We start from the raw sequence: 27,984 nt of genomic DNA on the forward strand, positions 1-27,984 counted from the left end.
CTCTCTCTCTCAAAAAGAGAATAGAAATATTGATTAAAATATAAAACGTTAATATTTTTTGCTTCAATAGTTATGTTTTTTAAAATGTAACTAATACTTGTACAAATATACCCATACAGTTTCTTTGTGACAGTGTTTTTGTAATAGAGAAAAATGGAAACCAACCCATGCCTGTCAATAAACATGTAGTTTTAAGAAGAATGATACACCAACAGGGTGTTGGTTACCAAGAGAGCAAATTATAGCAAAGGATTTAATATAATCTTACTTTTTATTAATTTTTTAATGCTTATTTATTTTTGAGAGAGAGAGAGAGAGAGAGAGAGACAGAGCATGAATAGGGGAGGGGCAGAGAGCGAGGGAGACACAGAATCCCAAGCAGGCTCCAGGCTCTGAACTGTCAGTACAGAGCCCCATGCGGGGCTCGAACTCATGAGCTGTGAGATCATGACCTGAGCTGCAGTCGGATGCTCAACTGACTGAGCCACCCAGGCGCCCCAATGTAATCCCATTTTTTATGCAAATCCCATATACATAAGATTATATACATTTTAAAAAGTGGAAGAATACTTTGTCATCAATAGTTATCTTGGGGTAAGCATATAGGGTCAGGTGTTGGGGAGACCACTTATGGTTGATTACATTTCTGTAGCGTTCGAGTATTGAGTAAGACATCGTTGTGCAAGGTGCCTCACCCAGTGCCCCTGGGAACCTCGTACCTATGTTCGGGGCTGGCCAAGCATGGTCTGCACTGCCTAGACTGTGTGCTTGGGCCCGGGGGACTGCACAGAGGGTCTGGAAGTTTCCAACAGGCCCTGGCCGAGAAGGCTTAGCCAGAGGCATTTTTCTTCTGAGAGAAGAGGCTGATGGTCAGTTGGAACCCAGTTTTCTGATCCCCAGAGGGCGTCTGTGGGGAATGTGACAAAACAGGACGAAAATGGCATCCAGCTCCAGCAGGAAAGTTTAGGGCAGACCCCGAGAGTGCAGGGGGTAAAACTTATCCCTAAAGACATGGTGAAGAATTGGGGGGAGGGGGAGGGGTTTGTGTTTTCCCCCAGAATGGTCCCAGAACAGTGGTGGCTGGAGCAGGCCCAAGATGGCTCTTCCATTGTTCATCTCGGATAACTCCGGGCAGCGTGCCTCCGGCGTCTGCGTGTTCTGCCCGGCCAGCGCCCACGGCTACATGCTTTTACCCAGGGGCACGGTCATTGTTGCCAACCCCGCCCCGAGCAAGTGATGGCGACATCAGCTACCTTTCACTGAGTCCCCTCTATGCGGATGCATTTGGATACAAGCTGTACTTGCCTCACGAAGCTGTTGTGGGCCCCGTTACCTAGATAAGGAAACTGAGGCTTGGAGAGGTTAAATAGCCTGAGGCCACACAGCCAGTGGATGGGAAAGATTCCATTTCAAGGTTGGCCGTCTGAGTACAAAGCCAATTCTGCCCAACTGTGTGTAGTTTGTAGTTATAAATCGAACCAAGTTTCCAAGTTGGACCTCTGAGCTAGGAAGTGGGGGCCGTCATGTCCTTTGGCTCCTGTCTTGTGATACAGGCCTCTCCAAAGTATGGGCATCTCTCAGCATTGACAATAAAAGCTAGCGATATTGAGGGAGGCCCTGGGCGCTAGATTAAGCAGTCTGTGATTCTCGTTTGTTCATCTGAACATTTCCTTCACGGAGATACTTCACACGAGGCAAATACGGCAGGGAAGGGCCTGGCTCAGAAAAACACCCTAGTGGCCGTGAGACAGAAAGCTGCAAGGGAGCAGGTGCGGAAGGGTCTGGTCTTTATTGTGATTCTCCTGTGGGCATCAGGTGGGCTCTGGGAGGTCGACAGAGTGAGAAGAACGTTCGGATCTGTCACAACCCAGGCCGGTGTCCCTGGGCAAGTGATCCTGCCCGGGCATAGAAAGGAGCAAACGAGCAATTGATGCCAAAAAGTCCAGCCCCGGATAAACACCTGCAGCAGCAACATAGTATGTTCATCAGATTGGAAGCTCCAGACGCTGCGCAGATGCGGTGCCTCTCACCCCCTCCCCCAGCAGCACTGGGCTGGGAATCAGGCCTGAACGCTGCTCACTGTGATTTTCAGCACTGCCTTAAGGCCCGTCCCTTGCTTCCTTTATAAAGTGGGGAAATTACAGCATTAGATTTTGCATGTGTGTTAAGCCTTGTGTGTAGACACAAAGTGCCTTGTTACTATTCTGCGATTAGGAAGATACTGCACATAGCTGCTTAGAATACTTTTCTTGCTCATTTCTGATTTAAAAAAAAAATAATGATCACTACCCTTAAGACCTTTGTGTTTTCTCTTCCCTTTTGCTTCTTGGTCGGTTCCCGTGGTCCGTCTGATTCTGCCAAACCACAGTCGGGTGAAGCCGGGGGGAGCTCAATGGAGTTGAGAGTGCGTGGTAAGTCTTCAAGGCCATCTCTAGGAGTAACCCTGGAGCACCTGCCCATGAGGGACAAGCATCTGTACCCCAGAAATCTCAGGCTCTCGAATTCCGTAGTTAGATGCTCAGAGGAGTGGAAGATACTAGAGTTTTGATCCTTGTTATCTGCATATTAGACTTTCTACTTTTTGAAAAATGTTTTTAATGTTTATTATCTACTTTTGAGAGAGAGAGAGAGCAGGGGAGGTGCGGAGAGAGATGGAGACACAGAATCCAAAGCAGGCTCCAGGCTCTGAGCTGTCAGCACAGAGCTTGACACAGGGCTCGAACCCATGATCCATGACATCATGACTTGAGCCGAAGTTGGACGCTTAAACCAGCTGAGCCACCCGGACGCCCCCAGACTTTCTACTTTTATTATTCAAATGTATTTGTATTATTTCTCCCTCTTGGGGTCACATTTGGCCAGTGTATGAAGGTGGCAAGCTGAGCAAGAATCCTCAATCCAAAAGCCATCCCGGTGGGCCAAAGTACAGGTGGGAAATGGCCCTCCGTATACCCGAGTTCAAAGAAGGAGCGATTCATCTAACGAGGCACACCTGTGTTCCCCCAGCATTTCTCGGGGCCAGTGTTCTTAAATCAAGGACAAGGTTATGGAATAGCATCTTTAATTACACCTGCAGTCAGCCCCTCTAGGGCTCTGTGCTGTGTTCACCTCTTGAATTATATACTCCAATTAGCAGAGACCTCCCTCTGGCCTCAAGGTTTCATTTGTAGGTCTCTCCTGTCTCTGGCAGCTCCAGTTTCTGGAAGTGTCATCTGTAGGATTTCTTTCCTGCTGCCTCAGCTTGCATTCTTCCTTCTCCCAGCGGCCTGTGGCTGTGAGCCAGCTAAGGGCAGAGGCTGCTCTCTCGCAACCCCCCTCCGCCTGCCCCCCTCCCCCTCTGCTGGCTATCTCTCCTGGCTCTTCCCTGAACTGGTCTCCACCTGTCCACAGTATTTTAATGAAGATGTTGCCCAGCATTCCCAGAAGGAAGCAACATTCCCTTTTTTAGCCAGAAAGTCTCAGGGGGAAAAGCATTTTTAGGAGAAGAAGAGCCTCCTTCATCAAACATGGACCCTGCTGACTTTTCCTCCTAAAACCAGAAAAATCCAGTTGATTTTTAAAATCTTCATCGCTCGATGAATCATTGGAAAAGAAGACAGAAAATAGGGAGTTTTCTTTCACGTGACCCACATATTAACCCTAAAAGGCTTTGGCTTCCTGGAATATCTATTAGGAAGGTCAAGAGTAATTTTTTAAAAAAACCGTTAAAGTAAATTATTTCTGGTGTACAGAAAAATCTAGGGAGTGATATCAAAATACTGATTGCTCTATCGCACTCTATCATCTATCTATGTATCTACTTGTCATTCCAGATTATATCGAAGCCCTGGCTGACGCCTGCCTCTCCATCTGTATAGGCAGCTTTTAATGTGAATTTGATATTTGTCCTTCCCATGGGGTTCCTCATAATTCCACTACTTATGGAAGTACCACAAATGCGACTACGTGAAGAACTTCACGTCAATAGGATCACACTCCATTTCTCTATCTGCAACGTGCTTTTTGCACGTGAGAATTTCCTGTCTTAATGCTCGTGGCCACCACATTTATTCTAAGGGAGGCGTCCATTTGCTCGCGGATTTAGGTCAGCTCTGACTTCTAGTGATTACGAACAACGCGATGATGGCCGATGGGCTGGTCGAAAGCGTGAATCTGTATGTGTGATAATGTCCACAGGTGAGATGATCAGACAAGTTTGGAAAACTCCAGGGCAAACTTTTCAAACGTTTTCTGGAAAGGGCCAGACCATACATATTTTAAGTTCTGTGGGCCACAGAGGTTTTTTTTTTTTTTTTTTCTTTAAGTTTATTTATTTATTTTGAGACAGAGAGAGAGAGAGAGAGCAGGGGAGGGGCAGAGGGAGAGACTCTCCAGCAGGCTCCGTGCTATCAGCACAGAGCCCGACATGGGGCTCAGACTCACAAACCGTGAGATCATGACCTGAGCTGAAACCAAGAGTCAGACGCTTAACCGACTGAGCCGGCCAGGCACCCCTGCGGGCCACAGAGCTTTTGACAGGCTCTGCCCTTCATCTCTCCCTCCCGCCACCTTCTTTCCAACCTTGTAAAAACGTAAAAACCATTTCTAACTCGAGAGCTGTGGCCGCTGGATTTGGCCATCTTGTCGGCACGGTGCCCGGCCCTGGCCTGAGGACTGCCGGGAAGAAGGCTCTCCGTGCCTCTGCACTTACTAGATATCATCAAATGTGCTTCTGGAGAAGCACAAAAGCTGTCACCTCCCCTTTCTGCCCGACAGTCCAGGATGACTGATTTCCTCCCTCCCTCCCTTCTTTTCCTTCCTTCCTTTTGACATGTTGCTTGCACAAACCTTTATCGTTTCTTTCCATACGCAACTTCTTGCCTGCGCCCAGATGTGTATCGCGTCTATCTGAAGAATTCTATAGAGTTCTAATAGAGTGAGGCTTACCCCACTTCCAGAAACCCGAGTGTGGCCTGGGCCGGGGGGCAGCCTGGGAACTGTCTCGTGCCTCTAGGGGGCGGAGCTCCAGCGCAGATGCTGTTATGGGGACAAATGGGAGAGGCGGTGCTTGTTGGAAATAGTAGCCATAAACTACGGAAAAGTAGTTTCCGTAAAACTATGGAAAAGTAGCGGGCGAACTACTTGGCATAGTAATGGTGCAAGCTGATTAAGGCTTTTGATTTTTATGACACTCTGGGGGGTGGAGAACCTATGGGGAATGGAGGTAATCCTGGAAGACAAAGAAAATATTAACACACAACAGTCTTGAAAATATAGAAGTGTGACAGGTCTCGAGGGGCTGAGTACGAGGTCCATCTTTATGATGACAATGTCTGGTAAGGAACTCCGAGAAAACGAGGGAATCCCTGGCCGTAGGCAGTGGGGCTTCGAACAAGCTCACAGCAGTCACCCTGGACACGTTTTAAAGTTAGAGTTACAATGTTAGAGGAATGGGTTGGCTCTGCTGAATCTGCTAAGAAAGGATTTTGTTCTCACAAAGTCTGTTGGCCCGGATAAAACCTGGCATCCCGGGAGACCAGGGAAATTCTAAATGGCCCTGTGGCCCTACAGGTGCCGCGTCATCTGGCTTTGGGAAGGACACGGGAAGAGAAGTGGTAGGCGTGGAGGGTTCGGGAAGGCGGAGACGGTGGCAGCGGAGCTCTCTGCAACCCCCACCCCCCGGGGGGCGTGGGAGCAAAGGGAAGGTCACCGGGGGCAACCGGAGGAGCCCCACGAAACCAGCAGTTTGCCGTCTGCGTGGACAGGGAGGACGCTGGAGCGAGTCCCAGGCACGGCCAGGAGAGGCGCTGTTTGCCAGTTTCCCAGCTGGCGTGTCCACACTCTCCCATCCCGCACGCCCGCCCCCAGACGCTGGCTCACGAGCACACACTGTGCGTAGCTGGGCCCGCATCCCGCACTCCCCTCCCCTCTCTGGCAACTTCTCAGTCCGCTAACCCCCAGGGAGGCACCAGCTCGGCGGCGCTCCTCCGAGGTGACACCGGGCCTCCTGTGAAGATGCCACACACCTGCCATGTCTTGCTCCGGGGTAGGTCAGGCGGTTCCCTCCCCGCCTCTGACATCACACGCTGGCCTGCTCGGCGGTGCTTGGGGACACCCCACACAGGCTCTGTGTCGCCGGGGACAGCAGCCTGGGACACCGGGGACCGACAGCAGCCACAACGCCTGTTCGGTTTCCTGCTCGTGTGTCTCCGAAGAGATGGGCCGACTGATGGGAAAGAGCTTCTTCCTCTGTCTCCATGCCAACAGCGGGCGTACAGGTGCTCTCTGTCTTCCTCTGTCCTCCCCAAGCCACCTGCCAGGACAGCCCCGGTGGCGGCGTATTGATTACCCCCTCGAACTGACTCTCAGTGACCTCAGGCCACCCTGTCTTTATTCTTTCCAGCTGAGGCTGAGCGCCTTCCTTTAGTGTCCCATTTTGAGGCCGATGTTGCAAGGTCTGAAAGAAAAGAAATAGATGCCTGACATCGGTAAGAAATATGCCCTTGGAATTTAATAACGGGTACCAGCGTGGCATTCTAGTGTTTAAAACGTGTTTTCATTTGGTATCCGCATCAACTCTATCGAGTAGGTGAGGCAAGCAGGATTATTCGGAAAAAAAATTTTTTGTATTGTTGCTTTGTAGATGAGGGATTTGAAGCCCGAGGAGAATTTCTGAAGAGGTGTTAGGCCTTCCCAGAAATTTCTGAACTTCCCAGAGCCGGTACAGGATGGATCTGGGGCTCAGGTCCAGATCTTCAACGCTTAATCCTGTGATTTTCAAATAACGTTTCAGTCAGGGCCCTTTGGAGAAACAGAACCAAGGACACATAAATACACGTGTGCGTGTATCTGTATATGCATAGGTGTCTATGTGTATGTCTATGTGTATGTGTATTTCGACGTGTATGTGTGTGTGTATAATTTATCATTTTAAGGAATTTATTTATGTGTTGTAGAGGCTGGAAAGTTCAAAACCTGTAGGACAGAATGCCAGGCTGGGAACCCAAGCAAGAGTTAATGCTGTAGCTTTGAGGCAGAACCTCTCTTCTCTGGGAAACTTCAGCATTTTTTGTTTGGTTTAAAACCCTTTTTTTAATGTTTATTTATTTTTGAGAGAGGGAGGGAGACAGAGCGTGAGCAGGGGAAGGGCAGAGGGAGAGGGAGACACAGAATCTGAAGCAGGCTCCAGGCTCCGAGCTGCCAGCACAGAGCCCGACGCGGGACTCGAACCCACAAGCGGTGAGATCATGACCTGAGCCGAAGTCGGACGCTTAACCGACTGAGCCACCCCGGGGGCTCCAGCGTGACATTTAAATAATTGATGAAATACTACCTTATGGAGGAGAATCCCCCCAAAAGAATCAAAAGTAAGTTTAATACATTAGTTCACTAGGGCTGCCGCAAACTGGATGCCTTAAACAGAAACGTATTCTCTCTTAGTTTATTAGGCCAGAAGGCCAAGATCAAGGTGTTGGCAATGTTGGTTTCTCCTGAGGCGTGTGAAGGAGAAGATTTCCTAGTTTCTGGGAGCCCAAGGTGTCCCGTAGCTTGTAGATGGCCGTCTTCTCCCCGTGTGTCTACATTGTCATTGTCTTCTTTCTATGTCTGTCTGTCTCTGTGTCCAAATTTCCCCTTCTTATAAGAATACCAGTCATATTGGATTAGGGCCCACCCTAATGACTTTACCATACCTTGATCATCTGCAAATATGCTATTTCCAAATACGGTCATATACACAGGTATGGGGTCGGGGCTAGGACTTCAAAATCTTTTAAGGGAGACACAGTTCAACCCACAGCACCCATCTTTCGTACTGGGCTTGTCGAACTGTAAGCTGTGTTTATGCTCTGCTCCTGAGGCAGTGCCCTGTGGCTGAAAAACAAATTGCCAATTCCAAACATCACTGTGGTATATGCCCACGGCCCCCAGCCAGACTGATGTTGGGGGCCACAGTGCTGTTATTTTAACATTTACTGTGGTTATCATTTAGCATCTTTTTTTTTTTTTAATTCAGCATCTTTTTTATAGCTTATCTGTTTATCTTTAGCTCATGTAGTTGGTGGTGTTCGTGCTGAAGGATGGGTTGGAATGAAAAATAGGAACAAAAAGCTATGACGAGGGCCGAGCACACAGGACGCACGATGCTATTTGCTTCGGAAGGAAGAGAGCTCGCTGAAATATTAGAGATAATGCCAGATAATTTCTTAAAGCCTTACTACATGGTTGTTGATTTACATGCTGTGACAAGTTATATCTCCCACTTTACATTTATTCCCATGTAAGAATTAGTTTTGGTTGTTCAAGGCCTTCGGGCTGAATTCCTCCCAGGGAATGCTACTGCCGTGTATACGTGTAACACCGTGTACTCTTCCTACCCTTTTCACGAGTAGCGCCTAATTGGTACAGATGTCATATCACAAGATATCACCCTGAAGTATAGGGAAGGTGATTGTCCCCATTTTTTTTTTACAGGTGCAGTGACTGTGATACAGAGTAATGGGAGGCAGAGCCTGGCGATCCCATCCTGGACTCATTCCGTGGCCACAGGTGGAAGATCATGGTAGGAGACACTATCACACCACTGAGTTCCCTAACCTTAACCCTAACCCTAACCCTAACCCTAACCCTAACAAGGAACCAGTTCTAAAGCCCTTGAGAAAGACGGAAACATTCTTACTGATGGAAAAAGATGAAATTGCCCAGTGTTGAGTCATTCCGCTGACTACTATTTCTCCTTGAAGTGGAAATCAAATGTTTGACTGGTGGACCATCCTGAGGTCTCCTCCTTTCAAAAGTGGTTGGCCAGGGGCGCCTGGGTGGCTCAGTCGGTTGAGCGTCCGACTTCAGCTCCGGTCACGATCTCACAGTCCGTGGGTTCGAGCCGCGCGTCAGGCTCTGTGCTGACGGCTCGGAGCCTGGAGCCCGCTTCGGATTCTGTGTCTCCCTCTCTTTCTGCCCCATCCCCACTCATGCTCTGTCTCTCTCTGTCTTAAGAAAAAAAAAAAAGTGATTGGCTGAACATCAACTGCCTGATTGAAGTCAGTCTTGCTGTTAACTGAAGATCTTAGCTGGATGGGGCCAATCACTCCAGACAACACGTTCGTCACCTGGTGGGAATAGTTCCTGGTCTAGCTGCTCCAGGCACTCCACAGTCTCACACAAATATCTGTCTATCTTGTCATCATCTTCCTTCAGACGAGATCAGACACTTTCCCCTCTTGCTGCACCTGTCTGGAGGGAACTATGCAACGTTAGGGCCTTAGATGCTCTTGGGCACAGACAGACTTGCTGGCCAGTCAAGAAACGGGAAGCAGGGGGGAGGGGTGCCGAGCAAGTCCAATCAAGAGCCTGTCACATGCAGGAAGTTCTGCTGGCTGCTGGAGTTCAGCCACAAAATGATAGAAATGGCCCCTATTTTCTGAGGACCTACTATGGGCCAGCACAGCACTAAGCACTTCCCATGTATTACTTTTTTAAATGTTTGTCTATTTATTTTGAAAGAGAGAGCACGAACAGGAAAGGGGCAGAGAGAGAGAGAGAGAATCTTATGCAGGCTCCGTGCTGCCAGCCCAGAGCCCGACGTGGGGCTCGAATCCACGAACCGTGAGATCATGACCTGAGCCAAAACCGAGTTGGACGCCCAGCCGACTGAGCCCCCCAGGTGCCCCTCCCATGTATCACTTCGTTTAATCCTTATAACTTTCTTGTGAGACTGGTAGGAACTATCGCTATCCCTTTTCACAAATAAAACTGAGCCTCAGGGTTGTTAGAGAACTTGACTAGGAATCCAGCTAAGAGTAGGAAAGCTGGGACATTAACCTAGTTGGTGTGACTTCAGAGCAAGGTCTTAACAGCACTGTAGGAACATTGAGCGGTTTACGGGCTAGCGGGAGAGGCAGGCAAGCCAACAGGCATTATGATATGATAAGGACCGTGATGGTTACTTTTTTGTATCAACACGACTGGACCAAGGGGTGCTCGGATATTAGGTCAAGCATCACTCTGGGTATTTCTGCAAAGGTGTTTTTAGACGGGGTTAGCATTTAAATTGGTAGATTAAGTAAAGCAGATTGCCCTCCCTTGTGTGGGTGGGCCCCACCCAATCAATTGAAGGCCCGAACAGGAAAAAAAAAAAAAAAAAGGCCGATCCTCCCCCAGGTAAAGGAAAATTCCTTCTGCCTGACTGCCTTGGGACTGGGACTTGGGTTTTTTTCTGCCTTTGGATGCGAACTGAAATTCTGGCTCTTTGTGGATCTCTAGCCTGCTGGCCGTTGGCCTGCAAGCATACCATTGGCTTTCCTGTTCTCCGGCTTTCAGACTTGGACAACAACAACGCTATTGGCTCTCATGGGTCTCTATCTTGACAACGCACCCTGCGGATTTTCAGACTTGCCCACTTCCGTAATCAATTGGCTCCATGAGCCGATTACTTATAATAGATCTCTTTACACACACACACACACACACACACACACACACACACATCTATTGCCTATTGGTTCTGTTTCTCTGGAGAATCCTGAATACACAGCCTGTCACACCGCATCTCAGAATCTTATTACTGCCTGTTTGTGTCTCTTCACTGGGCCACAAACTCCGGGTGGGTGGGGACCAGTTTCGCTTGTTCACTGCCGTATCCTCGGCACCTGCCATGGTGTGCGTGGGGTAAGAACTAGCAGAACGCCTGTGGATTAACTGATGGAGTGAATGAGGTGCTGAGACCCAAAAGATGAGTGGGAATGAGCCAGGAGAAGGCATAGGAGGCGGTAGGGCTGGACGCTGGAGAAGGATGTTCTAGCGAGCGCCTGGCTGAGAACGGGCACTGTGAGTCTCAGACATCAGCGACTTCAGCAGGGTTGGAGGAGCCAGCAAGAGTCAGAAGGTCTGGAGCTGGATAGTCAGGTCACAACGAGCTTCCTGTGCACTGTTAAGCTGTTTGGACTTTATCCAAATGGGGAACCCCTGACGATCTTGAGGGTCTGGAATTTATCCAGCAGTGTGGCCTTGGCTGGGGTATTAATGCCATCTGGGCCTAGGTTTTGGTGGTGGTGGTTGGTTTGTTTTGTTTCTTTTTGTCATTTGACAAATGAGGGAAATAGCTGCCTGGACCGACTCTGAGAACCCCCAGTGCTGGGTCAGGGGAGGCGTGCTGGTGATCTGAAGGGGGCTGGTGGGCAGGGCCCAGTGTGCGTGCGGGGACGGGTCCCACCTCACCTTTGGTGCGTGAATACAACTCTCAGGAGCAATCGTCGGCAACATGTGATAAATAAGTCTCCAGTGGCCTCAAAGAGTTAGGGGATGCCTTCCTGGCGTACCCAACATCGAGGGAGTTATTTCTGTCTTGGGAGCGTCTAGAATAAATGATGTCTAGGAAGATTCCCCGGGGAAGAATCACAACAGCATGAGCAAGAGTCTGTGTGTTGAAAGCAAGGGCCTCTGAGTCCCAAGTTCAAAAATCTTGGACCCATTTAAGACCCAGGTATCTCCATGTGCTGGTTGGTATTTACCCATGCTCATACTCTATGCGGGTCTGCTGCCCACGAGACCTTTTCATTGTTCAAGTGTACTGCTCTGTACGGGGATATGTGAAGGTGCGTAAATTAAAAAAATACTGCAAAGCCTTCCAAATCCCAGTTTGTCCTCAGGAGAAACATTTTATTTTTCTGAGCTCACAAGAAGAAGAGAGGCGCGTTGGTTTTCCTGCGTTATGGCGGACAGAAAAGCATGGACAGTGTTTTGTTTTTGGTACCGGGATGATAGAACTCTAGCAAATGCCTGGAAACTTCCAGTGGCGTGTGCAGCCGTAGCCGACGGGGGTTGCAAATGACAGGCTGGGGTTTTTCATGCGGGAGCATTCTTGGGAACTTGGACTCTGTTGTTACCCTTATGTGAGCATCAAAAGAATCGAACGTGACTCATAGAATGGGTACTTAGAAAGTCAAACTGGTACCATCTAGAATGGAAATACTGCCAAATGAAGACAGAAAAGTATTGTCTAGCCTAAGGCAAGGTTTCTTTTTTAGTTTATTTATTTATTTTTTAGAGTAAGCTCTACACGCACGCAACGTGGGACTCAAGCTCACCACCCTGAGATCAAGAGTCGCATGCTCTTCCGATGAGAGCCAGCCAGTCGCAAAGTATTTTTTTCCTTTCGCTTTTGCATTTGACTTCTTGTGTATGACCCTCCCCTCTCCCTGCCTCTCTTGTCCTCTCTGCACCCTTAAACTGGTCCCTGCGTCTTTCCTGAACTCCTATTTCTGTGGGTGTCATTTCAGGACAGCAAGGTTGAGGGCCCTGAGAACGAGCAGGTGACTCACTCAGTGGAGGCCACTCACAAATGAAATTCATCTAGCTGCCTATCCAGCGACTGTCACACACTTAGTGAATTGTCCCTTGTTTCCAAGGGCCGGTGAGGCTGAACAAGCAGATTGGTGACAGTTACTAACTATCTAGGCCCCGCATGGCAGGGACCCAGCGCAAAACTCTGAGTGTGGCCCCCAAGTGCTGTAGGAATTCAGAGAACGAGGAATGAAATTCTGGTGGGCAAAGAGGAACACTCACAGTGTTGGGGAGTCACATGAGCAAAGACAGAGAGGTGAGAAATCAGGAGAAGACCAACCGGGCTGGAGTGAAGGGTGGTAAGCCCCAGCAGGTGGACAAGCAGAGAACGAAGCAGGCCTAGGAGCAGTTGATAGAAGTGTTCCCTTGAGGGGGTGTAGAACCCCACTTCTGAAGGCTTATCCAACTCCTGCTCTGTCTTTTCTGCTCCTCCATAACTTTATTTAGATCTCCTGTTATAGCCCTAACTGGTTGCATCATAATGTACCATCTGTCATTATTTTCACGGGTGTCCAAATGTAATTATCACCGATAAGGTCTTAAAGGAAAGGGCTCTCAGAGTGATCTGTGGCACATAGGAGGTGCTCAATACAGATGAATTCATGTCTATACTCTCACGGGTAGCACAGAGCCTGGCATATTGTGGGCCTTCAGCATATCTCTACTGAAAGTTGGGGTTCAGTTGCACTCAGAGTCCACTATAGTTATTTTATGTAGAAAGGGATTTAATGCAGGGCATTAGCTGCTTCCAGAATTGTTGGAGCTAAAGGAGTGGGATTCTAGGCTGGGCCCCCAGGAACGGGTCACAGGAGAATGTGTGCACAGGACAGCGACACTAAGTGAACTTCAGGAATCCGGGCAATTGGGAAACCACCGTAACAAATGCAAGGCTCCAGGGCCTATCCCTTAGTCATACTCCAAGGATCAGGAAGTAGCCATTGCAAATGCTGGTTCCAGGGACACACTGCCCCAGCCTTGGTTCTGGGATCAAAACCTACCATCAAGCCTGTCGGCTGCAAAACTAAACCGTGCCTGTGAGCCCTGCTTCCCTCCCCACTTAACTCAGTCCCTTATTCAAGGCTGCATGAGTGCATTTGAATGGCAAATCCCAATCCCTTAGGAAACACTAGTTGCAGGGGGTCTGGGAAAATCTGCTTATAATCTGTTCAGGATGACTGTAATATATGAAAGCCCTTAGCAAAATGTTGGAATAAAGAGCGAGTGACCATTTCTGCTGCACCAAGTATCTAGAATATTCCTCTGCCCAGTCTGTGCTGTTAAAGCCCAATGCCGGGAGTTGGCAAGAGGGCAAATTCTCATTAGCTTCCTATTTGAAACATACGTGGTTTAACACATCGACCCAGGAAGGTCCAAACACTCACTCTGCCCGCTGTCTCCAGTGTGTGTGCTCAAGGCAACCACGGTTGGGAGAAATGACTTGCTAGACCGGTCTGGGGTAAGCCCCACGATAATTTCTGACGATGGCCACGTTTGTGGGCCGGAGACAGAGTCAGATGGACCAAAGGCAGCCCATCCGTCTCCCTTTGTTTCTCTTCAAATCTTGTTTGCAGACTGCTTCGCCAAGACGGGATGGTTGATGGTAGCTCTCACTAAAGTTGAGGTTCTCAAACTTTGAAGAAGGTTTCCGGAAGCCTGCCTTTAACAGGATTTAGAAGCGGGGCTGGGGGACACCTTGCCGGCCTCTGCGTCCATACTAGCTCCGGGGCCAGGTAGGTTTAGGGTTCCCGAGGGAGGGCAGCTCCACCCACGTGGTGGGAGACTTCTTGATGTTGGACTCCAGCCGCAGGATCCTCGAAGTGACGCCTCCGTGCCCACCCTCCCCCACCCCTAAAAAGGAACCTACCACTCAGTTAACGGATTCGCATTGTAGAGTCTGCAGCTATCCCAGGGCCGGGACAACACAGCTCCCTTTTTCTGATGATAAAGGTACCAAGTGCTTTTTCTTAGAATATTGGAAAATATGCCCAAGAGGAAGAGGGAGAAAAACAACTTATCGTTGTACCACACAGTAACATTTTGGGCACTTCTCCTTCTCGTCTTTTTTTCTCACAGTCGTGGCATTCTTAAACCAATCCAACAATACAGATCTGCATTTATCTGAGCGAGGGTTTTATCATGTGGATGTGGATGCCTCCTCTTGTAGAGACGTTAGCGGGCAGACATCACCGCTTGACCGTTGGCAACTTTCATCACTCGGAGAAAATTCTTTTTTTTTTTTTTACAAATAACTTATATATATATATAAATATATATATATATATATGGTATAGGTATAGCCCATATTTTTAGGCTGTTGCCCATGGTGATAGGTAACATTTGGCCCTCGCTGTCTGGAAGGTATGAAGAAAGGCCCACAGTCTTCTCCAGTCAACAAAGAAGCTGCTAGAATCACCAAGGGGGCTGGCTGGTGTCTGGCGGGTGTGAGGAGGTGCGCTGAATTAATGAGGGCTTTTGTGCTCCAAAAAGTGTGTGGACAAAGGCTGTGCTAACGGGAAGCATCTCCACAACTCCCCTGACATATGTTCTGCCTCTGCGATGTAAGCCCACAGAAAGTTAGCATATGGCTTTCTTTCTCAGTCCCCAGGGGAAACACAACAGGCCGGGGCCTGTGTGCTAGCCTGCCGTGGCCCTCACTCTCGAAAAAGGAGTGTCTGTGGCATCGCTATCAATAAAGATCCTTCAGCGGGCTCCCACCAGGCCTGGCCTAGCTTGACCCCGTGGCGGGTGAGCGGGAAGGCCAATCCCAGCTGATTCCTAGGCTGAACAGCCAACCCCGGCGGCAGCTAGGGTTTGGCCTTGGGTTTGAGGTTAAATATAGCCTCGCACTTCTTCTAAAGTCACCCTTCGGCGTCTCAAAAGGGCAAATTGGTCTCAAAGTGATTCTCTTGAGGGGGCAAACAAAACAAAACAAACAAGCCCATCCATTTTCTCTCCCGGGGCTGCACGGTTTGCAGAGACATAAAAGGTTTTGCCGTGAACTGGCTTCTCGGATCTTCCGAGGAGACGCACCTGCAGAAAAGCACAGGCCGGGGGCAAAACCAGCCTACTCGGCCCTGGCACTGTCCACTCTTCTCGTTCTCTCCACTGCGATTCCGCCCCCGCCTTTTCCTTTTTATTGCTGACCCGGCGGAAGCCTCCAGGAAACATGGCCCCGGAGAAGTTAACTCGGCAGGAAAGCAGGGGGAGAGGAGAGAGGCCCGAGAGCCGAGGTGTTCAGGTCAGATTAGCGCTGTGGGCTTCAGCCTTTTCTGAAGTGCGCGTGCAGAGCAGGCGTGCAGCCTTCCATCTGTTCTGGTGATAAACCAGGCTTGTGTCGATGGCTGGCCTTTGACAAAAAACACGTGCGGCCAGGGCGACGTTGTTTCCCTGCCCCGCTCGGTGGCAAGCACGCTGAGGGCACTTTCCACCCGAAAGCGACCGGTGAAGGAGGTGTGATATTGTGATTTATAATAAAAATTACACATTTCGTTTTCATCCCTGTTTGGGGCACAGAGCTCCTAAAACCCTCGCAATTTCCTAAGTGATGAGGGCGATGCAGGCATCTCTCTTGTTCTACTGATGAGGTGGCTTTGGAAAGCAGTCCCCTCCCCCACCAGAGAACCAGAAGGATGGGGGCTGCTGGCCAGAGAGGCCAACCCTGGAATTGGCCAACCCTTTTCAGTCCCGCCCCCTAACCTCAGGAACGGGAGAGGGGCTCACGGTTGAGTCGATCATTAATGGCCAGGGATTTAATCAGTTGCATCTGTGAAATGAAGCCTCTCTACAAACCTGAAGGACAGGGTTTGGAAATCTTCTGGATTGGTGGGCACAGGAGGATGCAGGGAGAATGGTGCCCAGAGAGGGCCTGAAAGCTGTGCCCTTTTTCCCTTCCCTTGCCCTATGCCCCTCTTCCATCTGGCCGTTTCTAAGTCGCATCCTTTTATGGTACACTGTTAACCTACCAAGTGAAATGTTTCTCTGAGTTTTGTGAGCCACTCTAGCGAATGAGTAGGATCTAAGGAGGGGGTCCTTGGAAGTTCCAATCCATGGCCAGTCACTTAGAAGCACAGGTGGCCACCCGGGCTTGCAATTGGCATTTGAAGCGAGCGTGTGTGTGGGGGGGTGGGGTACGGGGGGCAGTGTTGTGGACTGAGTCCTTAACCTGTGGGATCTGATGCTATCTCTAGGTAGATAGCATCAGAATTGAGTTGAATTCTATAACACAGCTGTTGTGGGAGAGTTGCTTGTCAGTGGGGAGTCCCTGTGCCCACCCCCCACACATTAGAATTGGCGCAAAATCATGAAGGCTAACATACACGTCTGTGGCGAAATAACTTCTGTGCTTCCCAATCTTTTCTGTATCATGGCATGAGTAGAAAAAGATGTCCGATGGCATATTGTAGCAAACAGGACAAGCAGAAGGCCAGGCCCCTGAGAGATCAGGCCTGTAACCCACCAGGACCCTGCAACGGGAACCTTCTGAATCCCGTGAGCCCAGTCAGCTGTGTTATCTGAGGGGCAAGGGGCTGTTCATCATAGAGCAGCTTTAAGTTCTTCAAGAGACTGATGTTCACATGATCGAGTCCTTCCTCCCTTCCTCCCCTTTGCCCCTTTTTGATTGATCGATTGATTCTTTCCATCATTAATTGAAATCTGTCTTTAGGGAATCTCAGGAAAAAGGCCCATTAAGCAAGCACAAGGTAGTGTGAACTGTACAAAGAGAATGGTCAGAGTATATGTACTGAAATATGTTTCTAAATCAGTTTCTTCCAAGCATGTGTTGCGTATTGGAATAGCCTGGGGTCTTTATGGGTGTAGCCTCTGACCTCGCTCTCGGATTCCAGGATGGAGACGGGGAATCTGTCTTTCCACTCACCCTAGGAAGTCCTCGGCTCACACTTCGGGAAACCTGCTCAAAACAGCGTCATCTACCATCTCTCCTCCCTTTATTGACTGAATGTCAGGATGCTTTGTAATCACCTGAGTATTTCTGGGGACTATTTAATGTTTACCTTTAACTCTCTCCTTTCCGGACTTAGGTACTTGTTGTTCAACACCAAGTATGTTCAACACCAAACATTTCTAATCTTTGTTTCCCCAAGAGCACCCAACGTCAAGCCAGAACTTCAAGGGCGGAAGGGTTTTCAGGCTTTGGTGTCACTGCTCTCCAGGACTGCTTGAAGGGTCTGGGCTGTTCCAAGGGGCAGGTTCCGGTGTGCTGAAAGGTGTTGTCTGCACTTGGTCTGCTTTTGCTCTGGAACTGGTTTGTCTGGACACAAGCTATGAGCTCTACCTGTGTGAAGAAAATGGCTGCAGAGTGTAAAACAAGACTCTTTGAACTTGACCAATACTTTGGGCAAGAGCTGGATGAAGTAAACAAATGCGTGATGAACACATGCTTCGGGCCATCCCAGTGGGCCTGGGGACACCTTCCCTCTTCTTTGTCCCCGACGCCTGGCAGATACTCTCAGGCATGCCCAGAACCTTAAGTTTTTTACTTCCATTAACAAGCCAAATAGTAGGGTGACCATTTAATCTATGTTCAGCCGGACGCCGTTGAGAGCATAGAGGATGCTGTCGGTTACACTGGACAAAAATGTACACGAGACTATATGGGGCACCCGACCGAATGCCCACTTCGAGGAGGAACTCGAGACTGTCAGTGCAAACCGAGGTAAACCCTGTGATTTCAGCCAGTTCATTCACAGAAGTCTGTCTGATCTGTCTTTGCCAGCCTGCGACAATGAGGTCCACCTGCCAGCTATAGAAACTTGGCAGACCCACTGGCCTTTGCGGACTTGTCTTCTTTTCCGTCAAAGGAGCTGAGTCCTCACCCCAGGACGGTTCTGAGGCTCAGAACTGACTAAGGAGACACTAAGAGACCGTGCTCTAGTCTCTCTTCTTGTTTTCTGTTCTCTCCCCATTTCATTCAGCACCCATGCCTCCTTCTACACCAACTTGTGAATGGTGGCACCTATGATTATTGTTACTCATTTTAAAACTCCTTTCTTTTTAATGTTTATTTATTTTTGAGAGAGAGAGAGAGAGAGAGAGAGAGAGAGAGAGAGCATGCATGAACATGTGCCAGTGGGGCAGGGGCAGAGAGAGAGGGAGACAGAGGATCCCAAGCAGGCTTTGCACTGTTAGCAGAAAGCCCAATGCGGGGCTTGAACTCATGACCCGTGAGATCGTGACCGGAGCTGAAGGTCTCAGCTGAGATGATCATGACCTGATGCTTAACCGACTGAGCCACCCAAGCACCCCTCAAAACTCCTTTCAATGTACAAACAAACTCGATAACAAATCAAAGACTATTTAACTGTGGACATATTGTTTCTTTAGTGTTTCATTTCCTTTTGTCTTCATGTCGCTTTCAAGCACATTGTACGTCCCTTTCCTGGAGGCTGGGAGCCCAGAGCATCCATCTAGTGTTAACACCTTGCATAGCTGGGGGATGCTGTAGAAGTGAGTTCTAGCAACTGAATTGAGCTCATTAAGTTCCGGCAATAGTCATGAGGCTAAAAGTAGTTCTTTCTTAATGGTACTAGGAGCCGGGGATGCCCTCAGTTTAGAGTGATGAGAATTTTTCTGAGTTTCATTCTGCTGCCATCTGAGACAGCACCTGCTATGAAAGGGAGGGTAAAATGCTGCAAATGTTACCAGAAAGAGGGTGAGTCAGAGGAAAGCCTGCAGGGGTTTCCCGAGCTCTGGAGACAGAGAGCCCATCAGCCCTAGAACATGGAGGGAAGAGGTTTTAGATGTGTTCGCTTGCTGATGAGTTGATAAGATTCAGTGTTTATTTAGGACCATCCTTTAAAACAGGCGTGGGCATCACGGGGATAAAAGGCATTGCGTGTCAACTATATTTCAATAAAATAAGATAAATAAAAATAATTTTAAATAAACAACCCAGAAGAGGGTAAGCTGGTCCATGAGCAGAATCTAGCCTGATGTCTGTTTTTGTAGGGTCCTGAAGCTAAGCATAGTGTTTCCATTTTCAAATGACTGGCGGGGGGCTGGGGGGGGGGCGGTGGCGGGAATGAAGAGAAGAATGACATTTCACAACATGTGAAAAGTATATGAAATTCAAATTTCAGTATCCACAAATAAAGTTTTATTGGAACACGGCCATGCCCATTTGCCCACGTATGGTCTACGGCTGCTTTCTGCTGTAACAGCCCAGCAGTTCCTCTCTCTCTCTCTCTCTCTCAAAAATAAATGCCCACCATTTGGTGCGTTATAAATTGTAGTGATGCAGTTGTAACTCAGCAGCATTTGGGGTTCCTCCCCTGCTGCCATACGAGGACCTTTCATTTTATTTTTTTATTACCGGCTATTCCAAAGGCTTCAAATTACAGGGCGCGGGAGAGTAGGAGAGTGAATCTGAGGCAATGGGTTCCAACTCATTAAGGGATGAGGGTGATTTCGTTGACCTTGTAGACCAAAGAACTCCACAATTTACCTTGCTTGTTTTCATTTTTGAATTCAAAAATGAATTCAAAAATTCATTTGGGGGTTGGAGATGGAGATGGGGTGGAATTTGGCTATTTAACTGCACTAGACTCACCTAATGGTTGTTTTCAAATACCTATTTCGTGTTCAAAAAGAGCTGTTCCAGCGATTTTTCTTGGAATCCATTTTTGTTAATGGAAAATGCTATCTCCTGTTATGCAACTTACTATATGTCTATATAATATGCATAACTTTATATATACGTACATATATTTTTTATTTGTAGTTATATAACAAGGATACATAATATCCTTGATTTCACCCCTTGGCCCACAAAGCCTGAAGTGGGCCAATATACTCCTTGGCCCTTTACAGAAAAAATCTGCCTCCCATAGCTTTAAAAGTTCCTGTCGATCCCTAGAAAAGTCCAGAGTCCTAGCATTCACCGGCGTGTGGCTAAGCCCAGCTGTGCTCCAGTCTGATCTTACCCGATTTCCCATGTGCACCGGGGCTGCAGCCCCTGCATGCTGACGCCCTCCCCTTTCACTTCCTGCCATTGTAGGGGCTGCTTCCTGGGTGCCCGGTGTCCTCAACCAAGATGACTGTAACGTCAGGGAGGGCACCTGACCCTGACCTTGCAGTCATCTGGCTTTATGTTTCCATGAGAGTAACGATAGCAGCTGACACCTATTGAGCACTTACTGTATACCAGGGACTGTTCCAGCTACCTTGCTTATAGCATCTAATTAAATCTTCTAGCCCACTGAGGTATATATTATTACCATTTCCCTCTTACATGTCACAAAACCGAGGTTCAGAGAAGGTAAGCAACCTGTCAAGGTTGCACAGGTAGAAAGTGGCAAACCCGGGCTTTGAGCTCAGATGGCTTTGTTCCACACCCATGCGCTGACTGCTTTGCCACAGGGCCTCTTCGGAAACATGCCTGGGTCCTGCATGGAGGCCACCTTCATGACCCGAATGGGGGGTCACAGACAGTGGGCCACAGTTGGGTGGGGCCAACCAATGAAATGCCTTCAGGTCTCTGGGATCCAGTTTCTGCTCCTGGTTGTCCTGGGCAGCCGTGCTGGGTCAGGGGGTCTGCTCGGCAGTTCCCAAATATACACCCGCTGTCCACACTTGGATGGAGGGCTGGGGGGTACTGGAAACCCACCCGCCTCGATTTTCCGATTACTTTATTTTTTAGAACAGTATTAAATTTTAGAAAATTTGAGAACACAGTACAGAAATGCGCCTATAGTCTATATCCTTTCCCCTATTATTAACATCTTACGTTAGCATGGTAAATTTTTACAAATAACGAACGAAAATCGATACGTTTTTCTTGACGAAAGTCCCCTTAGATTTCCTTAGCTTTTACCTCATGTCCCTTTTCTGTTCCCCAGGCCCACCCAGGATACCACGCTGAAGTTTCTCGTCATGTCTTCTCAGGCTCCTCTTGGCTGTGGCGGTTTCTCAGATTTCCCTTGTTTTGATGACCTTGACAGTTTTGAGGAGGACGGGTTAAGTATTTTGTAGAAAGTCCCTCAACTGGAATTTGTCTGAGGTTTTTCTCACAATTAGACCGGGGTTGTGGGTTTGGGGGAGGAAGACCCCCAAGGTGACGTGTGATTCTCATCCGATCATATCACGGGTAGTTGCTATCACATGATTTATGCTGATGTTGACCTTGATCACCTGGCTGTGGTGTGTGTTTCAGGTTTCTCCACTGTAAATGCTACTCATTTTGGGCCTTTTTTGACCATAGGTCTAGAGCCGTGTTCTCCAGTTGGCTTTCTCAGCAATAAAGCTGAGATTTTGACCTCCACTGATCTGTTATGTGTTATTTCTCGATTGATTCCATACCCGAGAAGGGAAAAAAATAAATGAATGTCAAGTGTTAAATCCCTAAGACCTCAATAGCATCGATGTGGCAAAATACTGTTCATCTTTTAAGGTTTACCAGGCATCACCTCCTCTTTGAAGCCTTCCCTGATCTCTCCAGGTGGTGGAGTCAACGTGTCCTAGTTGTTCCCACGACCTCCACCTACATCTCTCATGGGACTTCTCACTTGTCATGATTCATTCTCCCTCCTCTTTCCTCCACAAGATTATTAGCCTCTCAAGGTCACTGGCCACGTGTATTAATCTCTATGTCTTTGCAACCTGGTTTAGAGTCTGGAATGTAGAAGATACTTAGTAAATGTTTGCAGAATGAAGACCCATTCACTCCAAATCAATGAAGGTGACTTCTCCAGGATGCAGACTCAGTGGGACTCCTTTTGGCTGGAGTAAAGCAGCCCTGATGACCAGCTCCATTCTCTTTACAGTTCCGTGGGAAGGAGGCAGGGCTGCGTAGGTGGTGCAGCTGAAATAATACTTAAGTCCAGGACCCATGTGCAATTAAGACTGAGAACCCCATCGGTTCGCGGCTTCGTGGTGCGCAGGCGCACTGCGGAGACCGTCTTAAAAAAAAAAAAAAGACTGAGAACCCCATCAATATTTACAGCTGTTACTGAATGAACAGCAGGAGGAAGGTAGTCCTCCCTGGCCACTAGGGCTCCTATTTTTTTTTTTTTTAAATTTCTTTTCTTCAATGTTTTTTTATTTATTTTTGGGACAGAGAAGACAGAGCATGAACGGGGGAGGGGCAGAGAGAGAGGGAGACACAGAATCAGAAACAGGCTCCAGGCTCCGAGCCATCAGCCCAGAGCCTGACGCGGGGCTCGAACTCACGGACCGCGAGATCGTGACCTGGCTGAAGTCGGACGCTTAACCGACTGCGCCACCCAGGCGCCCCACTAGGGCTCCTATTTGTTCAGCCTTTGAAAAGAAGTCTCGGGGCGCCCCACTAGGGCTCCTATTTGTTCAGCCTTTGAAAAGAAGTCTCGGGGCGCCCCACTAGGGCTCCTATTTGTTCAGCCTTTGAAAAGAAGTCTCGGGGCGCCCCACTAGGGCTCCTATTTGTTCAGCCTTTGAAAAGAAGTCTCGGGGCGCCCCACTAGGGCTCCTATTTGTTCAGCCTTTGAAAAGAAGTCTCGGGGCGCCTGGGTGGCGCAGTCGGTTAAGCGTCCGACTTCAGCCAGGTCACGATCTCGCGGTCCGTGAGTTCGAGCCCCGCGTCAGGCTCTGGGCTGATGGCTCGGAGCCTGGAGCCTGTTTCTGATTCTGTGTCTCCCTCTCTCTCTGCCCCTCCCCCGTTCATGCTCTGTCTTCTCTGTCCCAAAAATAAATAAAAAAACATTGAAGAAAAGAAATTAAAAAAAAAAAAAAAAGAAAAGAAGTCTCAAAAAAGGAGTGTAGTCGTAGGAACTGGTAAGTCATAATCATAAAACTCGCTATCATTGTTGAGCAAATATGATAGGCACCATGCTAGATGCTTCATACTTCTATTTAATTCTTACAATTCTGCAAGGTAGATCATTGCCTGGACCTTACCCAAAGGTCGTAAGACTAGAGACCCAGAGAGGTAAAGCCACTCGCTCGAGGTCACAAAGCTCTGAAAGCCTGGACCTCAGTGGGTCTAATTCAAAGTTCATCCAATTTCCATGGATTCCCATCTTCACTTTTTGCTTCATTTTCTGCTTCTGTAATTAGCTGAGTCTAAGAAACTGATGTGAGAAAGGACACAGTATTGGCCAACAGAACACAGCAGATGGACCAAGGTTCTGTTCTGTTTTCAAAAATAAGTCTCCATTTTTGTCAGCTGGCCCTAAAGAATGCTGACTCTAAACTATTTCTGTACATTTTACCTGAGTCTTTACTGATATGACTTACTGTGCTTTCTTAATTTTAATATGCGCATTTTCCTACATTTTAACATCCTTTAAAATTAGAAAGTCTCTGCCAGTTGCATTCATCTTGGATTGAAGTCAAGTTCCTTAAGAGTGGATGTGCAGATAGTTCTATTTACAATTGTCTCAGTTGGGGGAGGTCCTACCTGCTTGGGTTCAAATTCTTGAGGGACTATTTTATCCCCACCTTCACCCAGTGCAAGTTGAGACTTGTGAGTCTTCTGCTGTTCCTTTTTGTATTGTAGATTTATTTTCATTTCCCCCTACACTGAAGGCATAGCCTTTGGTAGACCAGCTTTATTTGGAGAGTATCCCAATACTGGCCAATTTTTTCTTTCTTATTGTTACATAAAACAAAAATGTGTCTTATACAGTCAATGGTATTTTATTTTATTTTATTTTATTTTATTTATTTTTAGAGATAGCATGAAGTGGGAGAGAGGAGCAGAGGGAAAGAGAGAGAGAGAGAGAGAGAGAGAGAGAGAGAGAGAGAGAATCTTAAGCAGGCTCCATGCTAACTGTGGAGCCCGACATGGGGCTCAGTCCCATGACCCTGGTATCATGACCTGAGCCGAAATCAAGAGTCACTCAACTGACTGAGTCACCCAGGCATTCCATAGTCAATGCTATTTTAGACCCAATAAAATACAGTTTTTTATTGAGGTCTGATGTTAGTTTCAAGCAGTGTGGTAACCAGTCTTCATGATCCCCCTCCCTGTCCCCTGTGATTCTTGCCTCCTGATATTCACACCCTTGTAAGTCCCCTTCCACATTGAAAAAGGCTTGCCTGTGCCACCAATAGGACACTATGGAAATTACATAGTGTGACTTCCAATGTTGGGTCACAAAAGCCCTTGCTGCTTCTGTCTTGTTTTCTTTTGGATCACCCATTTTGGAAGAAGCCAGCTGCCTTGTTGTGAGGACACTCAGGCAGCCTCATGGAGAGATCAATGCAAGAAGTTAGGACCTTCTGCCAACAACCAGGACTAACAACCAGGCACATGAGTGACAAACTTGAAAGCGGATCCTCCAGCCCCAGTCAAGCCTTCAGATGACTGCAGCCCTGGCCGCCATCATGCAGCCCTGGCTGCAACCTTGTGTGAGACCCTGAGTCAGAGCCACCCAGTCAAGTCACTTCCAGAATTGTGATTCACAGAAACTGTGAGATTGTAAATGCGTATTGTTTTAAGTCACCGCATTTTGGTGTGATTCACTATATAGCAATGACCACTAATACAAAAGCTAGAAAAATATGTTTAAAAAAATTTTTTTTAATGTTTATTTTATTTTTGAGACAGAGAAAGACAGAGTGCAAGTGGGGGAGGAGCAGAGAGAGAGGGAGACACAGAATCTGAAGCAGGCTCCAGGCTCTGAGCCATCAGCACAGAGCCCAACGCCGGGCTCAAACTCACGAACCGTGAGATCAGGACCTGAGCCAAAATCGGACGCTCAACCGACTGAGCCACCCAGGCACCCCTAGAAAAATATATGTTGAAACAAAAAGTTTTACTTGTTTTTTCAAAAGCAGTTTTTAGTTCTTGTTTTCTAATGATCCCTGTCTGCATTAAGAAATTTCTATTAATTTCAGGAAAATTGAGATGTAAAGAAATTATGAATATTGCTATGTCTAATGTAAAGGCAAAGACAAGTGACATCATACTTTATGCATGCTTCAAATTCTATAGTTTTATTGAGAGGTTTTTCTACTAATGATATAAATAGTAATAAAATATGTATTCCTTTTTTTTGAATGGGGAAAGTATTGGTTGAATTATTTTTAATCCAGAAGTAATACATTGCTTGCAAAGATGTCCTTTATTCTAAAATGTCTTAATTTAGGGACATCAGATAAAGAGCTATGTTAGGTTATTCAAAAGTATTACACTTGATCTTAGCCAAAAGGCTAAGAAGCGATATGTTATTCAAAAGTCTTAAAGAGAACTTGCTAACCCCTGGTTGCTAGTCAAAGTTATGTATTTGGGTATACTGTAGCTCTGCCTTTGCGTTTGCTGAAACTTGCATTTTGATGAATATTTAAGGAATACACCCTTTGGAAAGACTCTTGTTTTTGGATACAGCCTTTGGAAAAAGCCAGCTTGTGCTGTCTTGTATTCTATACATTTACTAAATCCATTGAAACAGACTAATATTATTTTCCTCTTTGGTATTTAAATTGATTGTTTTAACCTGCATTTTGGTTTTCACCTACATTATTACTGTCAATTATCATACAAATACAGAAGTTCCTAAACTTTGTTGCTCATCAGAATTACCTGTGGAGTTTATTTTAAAATACAAAAAAAAAAAATGGGTTCTTTTAAATACACTGGACCTCATGCCTGATTTCCTAAATTGGGATCTCCACAAGTGAGACGTGGCAACTTATTTTTTTCAGTTAGCAAACTCTCCGGTTGATTCTTTGAGATTAATTCCAACATACAGTACATTCAAACCTGCTGGATTCACTTCCTGCCCATGCACCTCCGTCTTCTACTTCAGCATCCAAATCGGTAGGGGAGAGAAGGTGCAGAAGAGTATTTGCTAGAAGAAATCTTGGAGATCATCTGGTCCACACTCTCTCATTTTGCCAATTTCCTCATTTTCCTCAGGCCTGTACTCCGTGAGAGAAATGCAGTGATTTGCTTTCTTGGGAGTTTTAGCGATTCTATTAGTATTAAGACAACACAGTTGGAATTTTAAAAGTTAGTAAAAACAAATACAGCAACACAGATTGTTACATATCTCCTTTCTGGGGGAGGGGTGCCATTTATCTTTTGGACAGCAAAGCTGTCTGAAGGCTTCTCATCTTGCAAGTGATTCCATGATGGTTTTCTTGAGGAGGCTTTTCTAGTGATGAATATAAGTAGGAATGAACATACTTAATTTTTAGATCGGGTAAAAAATAGGTTAGAATATTTTTAATCCAGAAGGCAATATGATACGTGACTGTGTGTAAGAGGCTTAGGAAAAAACACAAACTTTTTCTGCATTACAAGTAGCAAGATTTCTGGCTCTTAAAGCCTGAGAGAGAGGAAGCGATTGGTAGGAACTTAAAGGAGAAGTCCACAGGATCCCTGTGAATGTCGGCAAGGAGGAGCCCTAAATGGAAGGAATACCCATGAGAAACTCTCTCTGGCAGAGGTGGTTTGGGAAATCCAGGACTGTAGTGTCTAATGCCCAATTTTATGTCATGTGAAGTGTGCTCTAATTCTCCCTCCATTGTCCCAAACTTCACTAAATTTTGTTGTACACATACTAGTCTTATGTTGATGGTGCTTTGGGGAATGAAGAAGGAGAGCATAGGGTGAAGTGATGTTGCCTGAAGATGGGGGATTCAGTGGAAAAAGTAGAGAAGAAAGCGAGACACAGAGAGAGAGAGAGAGAGAGAGAACACCAAGAGGAATGCAACCCCTCTGAGACTACCAGGAGACATGGAGCACTGGGATTCATAATGATTGTAGGCTGGGCTTGAGCTATTTTTCTTGGATGTTAAAGGAAAGGGTGACCCTTGCACACAGAAGACTTGGGAACTGACATCTCAAGCAGACACTTAGATTGCATCATAAGTTTTCTATCAAATGCAAGGGTTTATATCCCACCACACATATTCCTGCCATATAGAAACCTTGGGCCTGATGGACACTCCTCCCGGAGTCTGAGGCTGCCCCCCATCTCATATATATCCAGCTGTTCTTTAGACACTGTTTCAGGGCTCCCCAAAGAATAAAGCCACAAGTACTCCATCACAGGGAAGACAGGTTTACAATAGCTGGGGCCAAATGCTTAATTTAACCCCCAGGAAAGGGCTAGAGTTGTCAAGGGAGAACTGAGGGACCTCCCTACCTCCAGCTTTCCCCAGCTTTTGTATTCTGTGACTCTTAGGAAGAGAGGGGCCAAACCCTGGTTTTGTGCAGTGATGAATAAAATGGCCTGGCTGGGTGTCAGCTGGCCTGCCAAATCTGGCAGCTGGCGAGGAAGGAACAGAGAACTTCCAAGGAATTGGCTCAATTTGCATGTGTAATGTGTTCATATATGCTGTCTGCATATAGATCGTATAATATCCATGACATGCAGAGAATGGCTTTGAGTTCCTGGGAAAGAAAGAAGCTCAGAAATAGACATTTCTAGGGTAGCACAAATAAGGATAGAGATTCTGGTCTCACACATGGAGTGATCTCAGCTGCCAGAGGACATTTTGAGAGCCAGGGAGGCACACATGAGGACAAAGGAAGTTATTCCCACAGTCAGGGCCCCAACCCGAAGCTCGGAGAGGGAGGGGGTTGCCTGGCAACAGCAGAGTCTTCTTGTCTTTCCAGTCACCCCTGTCGAGAGCGTGGTAAGATGTCTCTTTTTTTTCTTTCTTCCCTGGACTTTCATCGTTCACTTTATTTCATCTGATTTCGTCAGAAATTGTTGGGAATCC

At 47.3% G+C, this 27,984-nt stretch overlaps 1 long non-coding RNA gene and 1 pseudogene across 1 annotated transcript; one reads left to right on the top strand and one right to left on the bottom strand.

Moving 5' to 3' along the window:
• Positions 1 to 2,351: 2,351 nt before the first annotated feature.
• Positions 2,352 to 22,213, top strand: LOC123385575. The gene is made up of 3 exons (XR_006598395.1): positions 2,352 to 2,411; positions 8,452 to 8,539; positions 21,174 to 22,213. It is a non-coding gene; the product is annotated as an uncharacterized LOC123385575 (long non-coding RNA).
• A 3,114-nt stretch (positions 22,214 to 25,327) lies between these two features.
• LOC111560726 lies at positions 25,328 to 25,476 on the bottom strand (annotated as a pseudogene).
• Between the last annotated feature and the right edge of the window lie 2,508 nt (positions 25,477 to 27,984).

The sequence above is a fragment of the Felis catus genome, chromosome B2 (genome assembly GCF_018350175.1).
Source record: "Felis catus isolate Fca126 chromosome B2, F.catus_Fca126_mat1.0, whole genome shotgun sequence".
Lineage (NCBI taxonomy): Eukaryota > Metazoa > Chordata > Mammalia > Carnivora > Felidae > Felis > Felis catus.